The sequence below is a fragment of the Chroicocephalus ridibundus genome, chromosome 1 (genome assembly GCF_963924245.1).
Source record: "Chroicocephalus ridibundus chromosome 1, bChrRid1.1, whole genome shotgun sequence".
In the NCBI taxonomy this organism is placed as follows: Eukaryota; Metazoa; Chordata; class Aves; order Charadriiformes; family Laridae; genus Chroicocephalus; species Chroicocephalus ridibundus.
In genome coordinates this window covers 206631667-206643985 of record NC_086284.1, presented here as the reverse complement: position 1 = coordinate 206643985, position 12319 = coordinate 206631667, and positions in this window count along the sequence as shown.

Sequence of the window (12319 nt, the reverse complement as noted above, 5' to 3'; positions counted from 1 at the left end):
GGAAATTCAACTTCAGAGGTGCTCTTCTACAGACCCAGAATTTTAAACTAATTTCCTGTTTCAGTATTCCCATGAGCCAACTAAGATCTCAGTCTAGTCCTGCTGCTTTGGTAGGTTTTGATCTTTCAGTGCCTTATGCAGGTTTTGATCTTTCAGTGTCTTATGCACACAAACACATTTAAACTGAGGGAAGGTCCCAGTGGGATATCTGTGCTCAACTGGTTGTATAAACCCAGAACAGAGATCTCTCTGACTCTTAATACACCCCAGACACGTTAATATGCTTAGAGGACTGACGTTAGGATCCTGCAGGAGTTGGAGGACAGAAGTTACTAACAGATGGGATGGTTCCAGCCATCTGCGCATGAGGTAAGAGTTTTTTGCTTGGCACCTAGTCCTAAGAAAGGGAGTTTTAATAATTTTATTTTCTTCAGTGGCATGCATTCCTGACATTTTTACTACTCAGACTGGCCCTATATATTGTCCACTATATATGGAAATTAAAAAGATTTGGGAACTTCTTTGTACTGCAGAGAGGCACAGATATTGAGGAATAGCAAAGCAGGGTTATTTGGGGGTCAGCGCATTTTATTTTCTCACAGTGAAATTTAACAGCTGAAACAGAATCCTTTTTTACTGAAGAAGTTTTTGGGATATACCATTTCATTAACCACTTGGAAGGATAAGTTCCTTAACATAGCTAAATCTGTTTAATGCAGCAACCTATATCTTAATTAGAATCTCACTGTTAGTATGTCATGAATTGTATCCGCAGCAGAGTCTTTCCCTTGGAGATAGTGTATGCATTAATCATGGGCAGGACAGCTCAACTAACTTGATTATAAAAATTCTCTTGATGAAGGGTTTAACCTTCTATGCAATCAAAGTTTATGGGTATTTTGTTTAGATCTTTAAAGTACAGAATTAGTATCTTTTTCACAAAGTTTAATTTAGTTGGTTGACATAAGCTGTGCCAGAGCAAGATACTCATTGTCTTGGGCAGTAACTGAAGCACTATATAAAGTAGAAAAAATTAAAAATTCTTATAGTTACGATTTTTATAGATTTATAACTGAGCTGTCTTAACTTGATTGAAAATCCTCCTATGTAATGAAATAAAAAATGTTGTACCATCTCTTGCTCCACCTTAGAATATCAACTCATGGTTCAAAATCCCTTTAGACTTAGGCTTGCTATATACTAGGCAATGTTTACTGTTATAGTGCAGCTGCAGTTTATGGCAGCAAGAAAGCACATTTGCTGGAACAGTCTGTGCTGTGTCTCTGAGTGAAATAAACTATCCTAGCAAAGAAATTTTTCACAACTCTAATATTATCTATATTAAGAATTTTACTAGCATGTTGCACCAAAAGAAATTCTGCTAGGCTAGTAAAAGTCTCTCTGGTAAAACTGGCCCATATCAGGACATAATCAAAAAGCCTAACCTAGCTCTTCTAATTACAGTGTGGAGGTGAAACCACACTTATAGCACCTCTAATACCAAGCTGGTATCTCTTTATCTTCTACCGAGGGGACATAACTGGGGGAAGGCAGTAACTGGAACCATAACAGAGATTTTTAGACTGTGTTACAGTAGTAACAGGCCAGGAGCGTTGTCCAGCCCTGACAAATTCTACAATGCGTGTATTTTCATACAGGTAAACCTTCCTAGCCTTGAGGAGCAGGTGGCTGCATTGGAATTGCTGTTGAAAGTGTCCCTGGCCCCCACTAATCCCTGAAGTGTACTTGGGCACTGTTTGGGAGAATGCTGTTTGGCCTGAGCTCAGGTAGCAACCTTGCTAGCAATTTAATGGTTATTAGTGATAGTGTGGCAGCGTTCAGGCCCGTACCCTCGTTTACTGGAACAAATCTAGCCTTAGACAACACCTGATTTTGATATTTAACGATGTATCTCAGGAGAAATTAAAGTTTACAAAATTGGTGAAGCTTGGCAATGTCATTGTGAACAAGCGCTACCATGAGATGAGGCTGTTACAACAGACAGTACCTGATAATGTACTGTAATATTGCATAACCTTTTGCAAAATTACTGTAATTAAATTTTAGGAAATTAAATTACAGTGTCTAAAAGGCCTGTTCGGATCCAGACTCCTTTGTGCAGAAAGAACAGTTCTCACCCTTTTGCAATTGACTTTGTAACTGGGTAGAAGATACAGTAACAGATTTAATAAACAGGAAAAAGACATTCTGGATGCACAAAGGAGGAAAAAACAGTAAGAATATGTAGGGTAACTCCTAACATGATTAAGTTTTTATAAATATCTTGACTTTTCATTGCAAATTAGAAATTGTAGAACATCGTGCTGCTTTCATTGCAGGCGAGATGATGACTAACTGTTTCTTTGTGTCTAAATGCATTACTGAAAGGTGTCCCTCTAAACAATCATTTTAGACTGATACTAAAATGGATTGAGCTTGCAAGTATTCTTTATTTCAGGGAGTATTTCTTACACATAGTAGCATGGTTTGAATGTGTGTGTTGGCAATTGTTAAGATCTTAACTATACCTTCTAGTTTCATTTCTGATATGACCAGATCACTGTCTGTATATATAATGAACCTGCTTCTTGTGCCATTTATATCTCTGTGGTTTCATTATTCGTGACTATAAGAAGTATTTGGCCATATCTCAGTGCTTTTATTCACCACAGAGCAAGTGGGTTATTGTGGGGCAGATACGCATCATCTGATAACCCCGATGCTGAGTCTCGGCGGGTCCTTAAGATGGTCTGGCTGCCTTCAGGGCTGTGAATGTGGCCTGTTGGCAGGGAGTGCCCCTTGTGAGTCCTCTGTAATGTGGGAGAAAAAATCATCCTGCCAAGACACCACTTGCTTGTTTGGCATACAGTCAGCCTGCAAAATGAGATGGGTACTGCACAGTGTACTGCACACTACCGAGTGCTCGGAGAGGGACAAGATGCAAGTGTGCAAGAAGGGAAACAGGCATGGTATAAGAGTATGGAAGAATATACTCTTAAGTACTTCATGGTGGAAATATGCTGGCTGGGGGTGTTCCAAACTGCGTACATCTGCAGAAGGAGTACCTAGACTGCCTGAAGAGAATGCTGAAAGGGTGCACAGGCCTGAGTTTTCACCAGCATTGTCCCAGATAGGTTGCTCTCAGGATGATTTTGGGGGCTCTCGAACACAGTGGTTAGCTGATCACAGGAATGTAACAAGACAGTTCAGCTATTTATTCTACACGCTTTATAGGAGCTGTCTATAAAGCTGTAGAGAGTTAAAACCGTCTCTTCCTTCTCATGTTTGAACATAACACCTTTGAAGTCTCACAGACAGACAATGTTGGAGGTTCATGAATGTTTATTTCCTGCTAAACAGTGACATATCCATTTGGAGATCCTAGGATTGGAGCAACTTCTTTGAATTCACTGCCTGTCTCATTTTTTAGTTGGTGTAAATCTTCTAACACCAATGGAGAATAAAACCAGTGATGGTCATGGAAGGACTGGGGCCACTGTTTACTCATATACTTTCAGAATACATACGGAAAGACAATGTCACATAGGAACACACAATCGTATATAAATAGGCCCTTTCAGAAAGAATGAAATTAAGCAAGCTTGGTTAACTGATCATTTCTACTCACTGCTCTGTAGTTTCACCCTACCAGCACAAAAATCCAAGCCCACTTCTTTCCATGCCTTCCATGACATCTGTCTGGGCAAAAGACAGCATGTGCTGTGGTTAATCTCGTTAGTTGTAGGTACAAGCAGACTGGCCAGCAAGGGCACATGCCCACTGCCAACTGGCTAATGCTAAGATAATACATGCTGCCATGTTCTACCTACTTTTCCCATACTCAGGGAACTAATTTGAGTCTCGCTCCTATATCCAGATATTGGTGTTAAAGAAAATTATAGGAACTTAATTACTTCGGGCTGTATTAGGTTTACTTCAGGAGTGTCCTATTGCATGCTCCAAGGCCTTGGTGCCTTGACTGAGCAGAATAGATGCCTTTGGAGCATTATTTAGATCACATCAAACACAAATTTTTAATGTTTACTTTCTATGAAAACCAGGCTTTAGGGAAAAGGACAGATGCATACCCAGGTTTCTTCACAGCATGAACTGGTATGTAGCTGAGTTGTCAGCCTTTACTAAGAAACTGGGGAATGCTCTAAGATTTCCTAATCCACAGAAAGCCCTTGAGATTTCTTTCCTTCTTTCAAATATCATTGAAATTAGCTGATTAGTTTGACAGAAAGGCACAGACCACCGTTTCACAAGAAACCTGGTTAAAATCAGATAATGCTGGTGATATTGTAACCGAGAACTTCTGCATAATTTCAAATACATTAGTTTTTAGATTACAATGAAAGATACACTGTGTGTGAAATGGAAACCAAGAAAAAATAATGACTTTTAAAATTATGTAAAGTTACTATAGGGAAATAGTCATGAATAAGAAAGAAGGTGTATAACAATGAGGTAAGTCAGAGCTTCCTTGAGATTGCTTGTAAATATTCAGAATTATGGACCACCCTTTCCCTTGCCTGCATAAGCTGGTTTTGTAGCTTTATTTTACCAGCATGATAGAAATACAGGGCTAGAAGGGGCTTCAGGAAATCCCATCGTCCAAACCACTACATTCAGTGAGGATCTTTCATAATTGGAGTATTATTATAACTGTTGTCACACCAGGCAGGCATGCTATGTGCTACATGAAGGCTGCTTTCAGCTTCTAAGCTGCTGCCCTGGCACTAATGGAGTCTTCTGGTCTCCCAGGCTGACCTCAGTACCCTGCTACCGCCCTCCTGAAATGAGTCTGAAACCTCTTCTTCACCCACAGCTCCCGGGAGGGAGAAGGAAAGGAAATCCACTTTGGTTTTAACAGCTGGCACTGAACAGAGGAGAGAGTTATAAATAAATGGAAATAAAGAATGAGGGCACGTGACTAAAGCCATGAAGGTCACTTTTTGGTATGCCAACAGATGAGCAATGCTCGGGGTGGCATTTGACAAAATGTCACTCTGAATGTGTAGACACGATGATGATGTCAAAAGAGGCTCATTTGAATTGGGATTCAGGGGGATCCTCTATTTAAATCCTGTCTGAGCTACTGACAGGCTGCATGACCTTCTAGAATATACTGAATTCAATGGGTCAAATTGGTCCTTGCTGCAACTAAATTGACTACAGTGGAATTATTCTGGGAGTGAACTTGATTTCTCAGACATCAGTCAACACAGCTGGTTCACTGAATAAATGAAATAAAGTAAGCACAGATGTCACTGGAAAACAGATCCATCTTAACCAAGTCTTTCAGTTTTGGCAACACTAGAGCAGAACTGCACAATCGTTACTTAAAATGCATAAATAATTCATGATGGTGCTTTATTGACAACATAAACTTTATGAAGGTAACAAGGTTGTGTTTTTTTCAAGGTAATTATTAGCGTCATTGTCTTTTTCAAAGGGGATGTAATTAGGTATGTTATAACTTGGAAGACCAATTCATTTTTAAATATTCTGGTATATATAGCTTTTTCTTCAAAAAAACTTATAAATGACTCAAGCATACAGCACAATGCTGCACAACAGTAAGCTTCTTCCACAGAAAATGCTTTTGGTGTCACATAAAAAAATAAGGGTGTTAATAAAAGATAATTGTTATTAAAAGTACATAAACAAACGTAAGCAGAGGATAAAACTAACTCTAAAATAAAAAAAAAAAGATTCTAACTTTCAAACTTCCTGGGATGGAATTTTTTAGAAACCATGCTTTTCATGGATTTTGGGGTAGATAAAGAACAAGTGACTTGCTCTTTTTTAGCAAATGAAGTGAAGGACTGGTGTTCTCCTACTGATGTTTAACTCCACTATTCATGTTTAATCCTAGAAGTACTGGAAATTTCAAGTGGGATTTCCCCTTGTTTCACCAGAACCTCTACAAAGGTAGGAGTAAGTTACTTTAGAGTTGAAATGAAGAAGTTTGATCATGAGCGTGTTTTCAAGCCTAGGTGAAAGGACACTAAATCATAGTGTCTGTGTACCTCTGTCGGTGGGAGAACTTTGGGGGGTGAAGAAAGACAGTGTAAAAAGACCTAGACAAAATGGTGGTTTACAGAGCAATTGCAAGAGATGTTCTCCAGCACAGATAAAGCTAAACAAAATGAGTAGTTACAAATCAAAGGGTTCTTTTATCCCATCTGCTCATGTGATTTAAGTTAAAAAAGTATTTTCAAAACACAAAATAGAACAACGTCAATAAAAATAATTTTCCAGTTTCACGTATGCTGTACCGTTCTTCTACCAGAGATACCCTAATTCTAGATAAAACAAGACTGAGATTTAACAAGTGGGAAAAAAAATACTTGTCAATTTAGGAAGACTTGGAGAGATGACACTGGTGCATTTCTTTCCTCTTTTTTCATGACAATTTAGTAATGAGGACAACAGAGTTGCTTCTCTAGACATGATTAAAAAAACTTCTTGCTTCAGAGTAGAATCCACTCTATCTAATCAGCTCCCGACAGATATTTGTTCAACCTAACCTTGAAAATTTGCAGTCACGCTGATTCTTCAGAGCTCTGCACAGTGAGCTACTGCATAACATTCCTTACAGTTCAAAAGCTTTTTGTAGCATATAACTTAAATCTTGAAGTTGCATTTTAAGGCTATTACTTCTTGCTGTGCCAGTAGAAATGAAGAACAGTTTGTACCTCTGCAATACTTTTTATGTGTTTGAGAACTGATATCGTATCTTTTTTCAATCCTCTCATTGCTAGACTAAACAAATGAATTATTTCAATCTTACCTCATGGGTCACATTTTCTACACCTCTGAAAATTACATGGCTCTACTGTAGCTTCTTTATTGGTCTTTCTTCAAGTGAGGTGCCCAAAAATGGGTGTTGTATTCCAGCTGAGGTCTTATCAGTGCTTGTTTGAACAGAACCTTGCTTCATGTATCTTTTATAGAGCTGTTTATACACCCCAGTGTGAAGTCTGCTTTTTTTACAACAGTATGACAGCACTGGCTTGTTCAGTTCATGATGCAATACTACCCCTAGATGCTTTTCTGAGGGACTTACTACTTACAATAACACTCCTAACCTTCCTATGCAGCTGATTATTCTTAAAAATACTTACATCCTTCCATCTTGAATAACATCCTATTTTTCCAGACCATTTCTCTGGTTTGTTACCATTTTGTGTTCTAATGTTTATGCTATGACACAATGTACATGTGCATTCATACCACTTAGGCCACTGCATTAAGACCATGTGACAGATTCACTTTCCTGTCTTCTGGGGAAGGTCACACACCCCTCATGAAGGAAGGTGTCATGGGACAGAACTAGCACAATTTATGCATGCCATGACCGCTCCCTGCCCACTTCCGTGTGGCCCTCAGGAGAAGACAAAAGGAAATGGGGCAAGAATGGGGGAGTTTTCAAGGAAAATGGAATCTGTTCCCTACACGGATGCAGAGTATTTCCTTAGCTAGCCATGCATGCTTCCTGTGAGACCAGGTTAAGTGTGTTATTATAGTCAACGTATAAAGCATCTACTGCTTCTCCTTAATCTGCAAGGCCTATGTCCCAGTTCTGGAATGTTGCTTTTTATAGGTTGTTTTCTGGTAAAACCACATTACCTGTTACTTATCACCATAGGATTACAGGATAATTTACTTTGAAAGGGACCTCATGAGGTCTCTAGTCCAATCCCCTGCTCAAAGCAGGGTCAGCTATGAGTTCAGATCAGACGTTATCCTGTTGGATTTTGAAAACCTGCAATAGTGTAGACCACAGCTTGACTGCCTTATGGTGAAAATGTTTTCTCTTACATACAGTTCGAACCTCTCTTATTTCAACTTATGCCCATCGTCTGTCATCCTCCCACCCTGTAGCACTTTAAAGAGCTTGGCTCCACCTTCTTGATAATCTCCTCTTTGCTATCGTATAGATGCTTATGAATACTTTATTTTTTCTATTATTTGGCAAAAGGAACTAAAAGGCAAAGAACTGCCTTTCCTGAATTCCTGAAGTTTTGGATTCTGGCTTTTTTCCATTTGTATGCTTGACCATTTCCTTTCTTATTTAACTTACACATTCCTTATTTAGAGAGGGAATGAAGCAGTTACTTCTAAGAACTAGTAGAGAATGGTTAAGGGAGGTATTTCAGGCTGACGGAGTTTAGAACATTTGATTTATCTAGGTCGTCTTTATATCTTCTTCCCCTTTTGTGTCTGGAAGTCTTATTCCCTTCTCTATCTTACAAATCAAAGCAAGGCATCATACACGAGCATTTGCAGAACTCAAAGCAAAGAGGTAAAAAAAGAGACATTAGGAAGCGTTTCTTTACTAAGAGGGTGGTCAAACACTGGAACAGGCTTCCTAGAGAGGTGCTCAATGCCCCAGGCCTGTCAGTGTTTAAGGGCATTTGGACAGTGCCCTTAATAACATGCTTTAACTTTTGGTCAGGTCTGAAGTGGTCAGGCAGTTGGACTAGATGATCATTGTAGGTTTCTTCCAACTGACTATTCCATTTCATTCCATGTTCTGCTTGTGAGTGTCAGCCACCATTTCATGCAAGTCAAGTCATCTGTTTAAGGGCAGGTCCTCTGAATTAAATCGGAGCATCTAATTGACTGTGCTGAACTTTGATTCAGGCCTTTAGAGTCTTTGCCTGTAAACATCAGATAGCAAATCTTAACTACACACATCGTTACTGGTGCTTTGTTGCAAATTGTGTAGATGGGTTTTCCTTATTCAAATATACATGATTTGGGGTAGATTTTATGTAGGCAGAGTCAATCCATACATTTCTGAGATATGCATGAAGACCTTAAATGGATGAAATAAAAATTGCATGTAAATGACACATATTCTTTCTTTTATTTATCCAGAGGCTGCTGAAAACTTTGAAAAAGAATAAAAAAGAATAGTTTCAAGAAGCTTTGGGGAGTTTATTCTCAATAAATCCCTTGTATTCAACTTCTATTTATAATTATACTAAAAATTATTCCAAGTGCTTAACTTGTAATTCAAAAAGAAAAGATGAGATGTAAATCATTTCACTGGTAGAAATCCAAGACTGGAAAATATGGGTTAACATAGGGGGAAAAAAAAAAGTGGGAAAGTCAAAAGAAATAGCTGTGGGATTTGTGCACTGTTCAGCTGGCAGTAAATTCTGAAGCTTTCAGATTTTATTTTTTGTACCTGATTTGGGAAAAATGTTTCAGGATAAAATGAATACATTACACAGTACAAAAAGTAGATCTGCTAGCATTAATAGACTAGCAGGATGACTGACAGCTGTGGTCAGAAACACGTGAGATTATGGCTAATGCTTAAAGTAGTGAAACCACTATGCAATATCATCAACACAACAACTGCAACCAGCTAGGGAGTAACTGCCCATCCCCTAATTCTGTTGAACCTACTTAAGAGTTGTGACTTGGATTCCTATTCCAAACCTTCTTTCAGTTGACATACTACAGCTCACCTGCTATAAAGACCATGTCATGTTTGAAAATGCCTCTTAGGTAGATCTCTTAAGCCTCTCATATTAACCCAGGTCTTCTTTATATACTTAGTTAAATGGGATTTTCAAAGAAATAAATATATATTACAGAGGTACACAGGTACTCTTGTGCCTCCCAGTCAGTATCTGAAGTTCCAAAGGCAAATGTGGAAGCAAATGTGTTTAAGGCATACTGGATCTTTATGCATGTGTGTCAGTTTGAATGTATTTGGGTCTTACTGCTTGTCTGCAGACCGACTCATTAATATGTATGCATTGAAATTCTTGCATCGCAAACCTGATGATTTTCTGAGCATATGTGGCTTGAGCTGCATGGCTTTTGTGAAGGAGAAGAATCACAGTGCGCTTCAAATACAGAGAAAACCTGTGCATGCACAATGTCCAGGATTAGTAGATGTTTGTCAGCCTGCTTGGAGTTACTGCTCTGCCATAGCTGCCAAACATCTGGAAGTTAGTAGAAAAATGTAGAAAAGTGGTAGGGAAGAAAATGACCAGCAAAAGCAGCTGTCTCCCACAAAAAATGGTAGATCTGGCATCTGGGCTATAATAAGATTTGAGAAAGGCATCAATCTGGGACATACAGCACAGTGGGTTTGAGAAGCTCCAGAAATTGTTTTCTTCATAGAAGTATAAAAAAAGGCCAGCAAATCTGAAATCAGTCTGAAAAAAGATCTTCAGTGATATGCACCACTAAACTCAGTGCAATCAGACTGCCAACTTGAAATTTAAAAGTTTAAATATCAACTTTAGCAAGTTAGCTGTTTATGTGAGCAGAAATCCAACCAATGTTATCTCACATTCCTAAAATCCTGCTGGCTTCTCAGGTTATAAAATCCCCAGCTTTCTCTTTGCCAGCCCTCTGTCAACACCCCTAGCTTTTCCCTTGATAACTTCTATAGTGTGGTTATTTGTTTCACAAAAATCAGCACAAAATGCAGTTGCTACAGAGTCTTGAACCCTGAATTTGTGGAAGCATCAAAAAATACATTTATTGTACAATAAAGATAAATAACACAAGGAATATTCAAGTGATTGCTTTATTTGTATTTAATTAATGACAAGAACTCAGTATTTAAATTTAAGTAAAGATGCTTCAGAAATTCCAGGCTGTCGCATTAAAAGGCCAGAGGCCCTTACAGAATGTAAGTTCAACTTGTTGTGCCCTTGAGTAAATACATTTATAATCTGTGTAATATCCTCTAATAATTTAATAAAATGTATGAATCTGATCTTTAGATAAGGGAAGCCTGGGGTAAGCTACTAGCCTGCAGCTCAGGATAAGATTTGTTTTGCCTGAAGGTAGCTGCCTAGCAGTCGGGCATCTTTAGTCTGCTGAACTAGTTATTCGTCCCTCTACATTCACCAGGAGAGATAAGTACTACAAGGAGGCATTTCTTAGTAATTATCCTGAGAGGTGTCCAGAGTACAAGGGATAACCCACATTTTGGAGGTGCCTGTTTCCCACCACTGACTATTGAGAGAGCACAGAGAACTGGTTTTATACAGCTGAAGTTGTGTGATGAGTGATACCACCTCAGTACATGAGCACAAGGCAGGCCGACAGCACACAGAGATGAGCCAGGACTCAAATTTGGCCAGTCTGCAATAGCATCATGGACCCCAGAGGGTCTACAACATCATGCCAATCAGTCCAAGCTATAAAACCGACTAAGAAGCTGGATAGAGCTGTAAAGCCGAATAATTAAGTACTTTGCTTCCACAGTTAAACTGCAACAGGGAACTGTGGTAGCTAAACAAAAACTGCCCTGGATCAATGACTATTGTGGGTAAGTGTATACTCACACTGTATTATTATCTGTGTAAAACTACATGGCCTGTAGTTTGTGTTCGCTAATGCTTACTTAAGCATTACTGAGATTATAGGGATTAGAGATTGAGAAAAAAGGGTTTAAGAGAGCAGATAAAAGAGAAAATTCAGTTATCTGGATATTAGAATAGCATGTAACTGTACATTTACTACATTATAAGCTGTGATTAACAGCATTTTTCTGTAACAAAATTTATTGTCCTTCTACAGATTGTTAAGAAAAGCTGCTCACAGCATTGCTACCTGAATGATGTCTGAACAGAGGAAGAATGAATCACAGAATCAAAGAATGGTGTCTGCTGTGGCTGCCTGATCAGGTGCCGAATTCTCATATTTTCAGTAATGGCATTAATTTCATTTTTCACTAACTGTGTTAATTTCTATTGAATTATACTAGAGACCTGAGTGACATTTTAATTATTTTCTGGAGAAAATATTTTGATAAAGTGACCTTTTCTTAAAATGAGCAAAAGGTTGAAATAAATGTGGGAGTTTTGGGAACTCATCCACCACCAAATCAGAACAATGATATAAACCAATGCACCCGTATGTGGTTATAGTCAAAGGAAGGTACGGAAATGACACTTGTATAGAATGCCAACAAAAGCAATAAAAAAGGACTAATTTCTAAAATCCTTGTTCTGTAGTGAGCCTGCCAAAAAGCAAGGAGAAACCTGTTTTGCTAAATCAGATGAACTTAACCACAGGGATTTCCTATTGAGTTACTGCATCAGGCTGACTCTTTTGTTTGGCATGTTCTTCTCTAAAAAATGTTATGAACTATCCCAGCTCCTTCCATTTATCTTTCTGATAAAAGCGTTCAGAACGCATGTAGTAAATTGTTTGGAACTGAGCAACAGGTCCCTCTTTCTTATTTCAGTGCATAAATACCGATTCAAAGAACTGCATGCAGACAGAATACTATAATATTCCCTGAAGAAAGTTTTTAATCAGCAGCTTC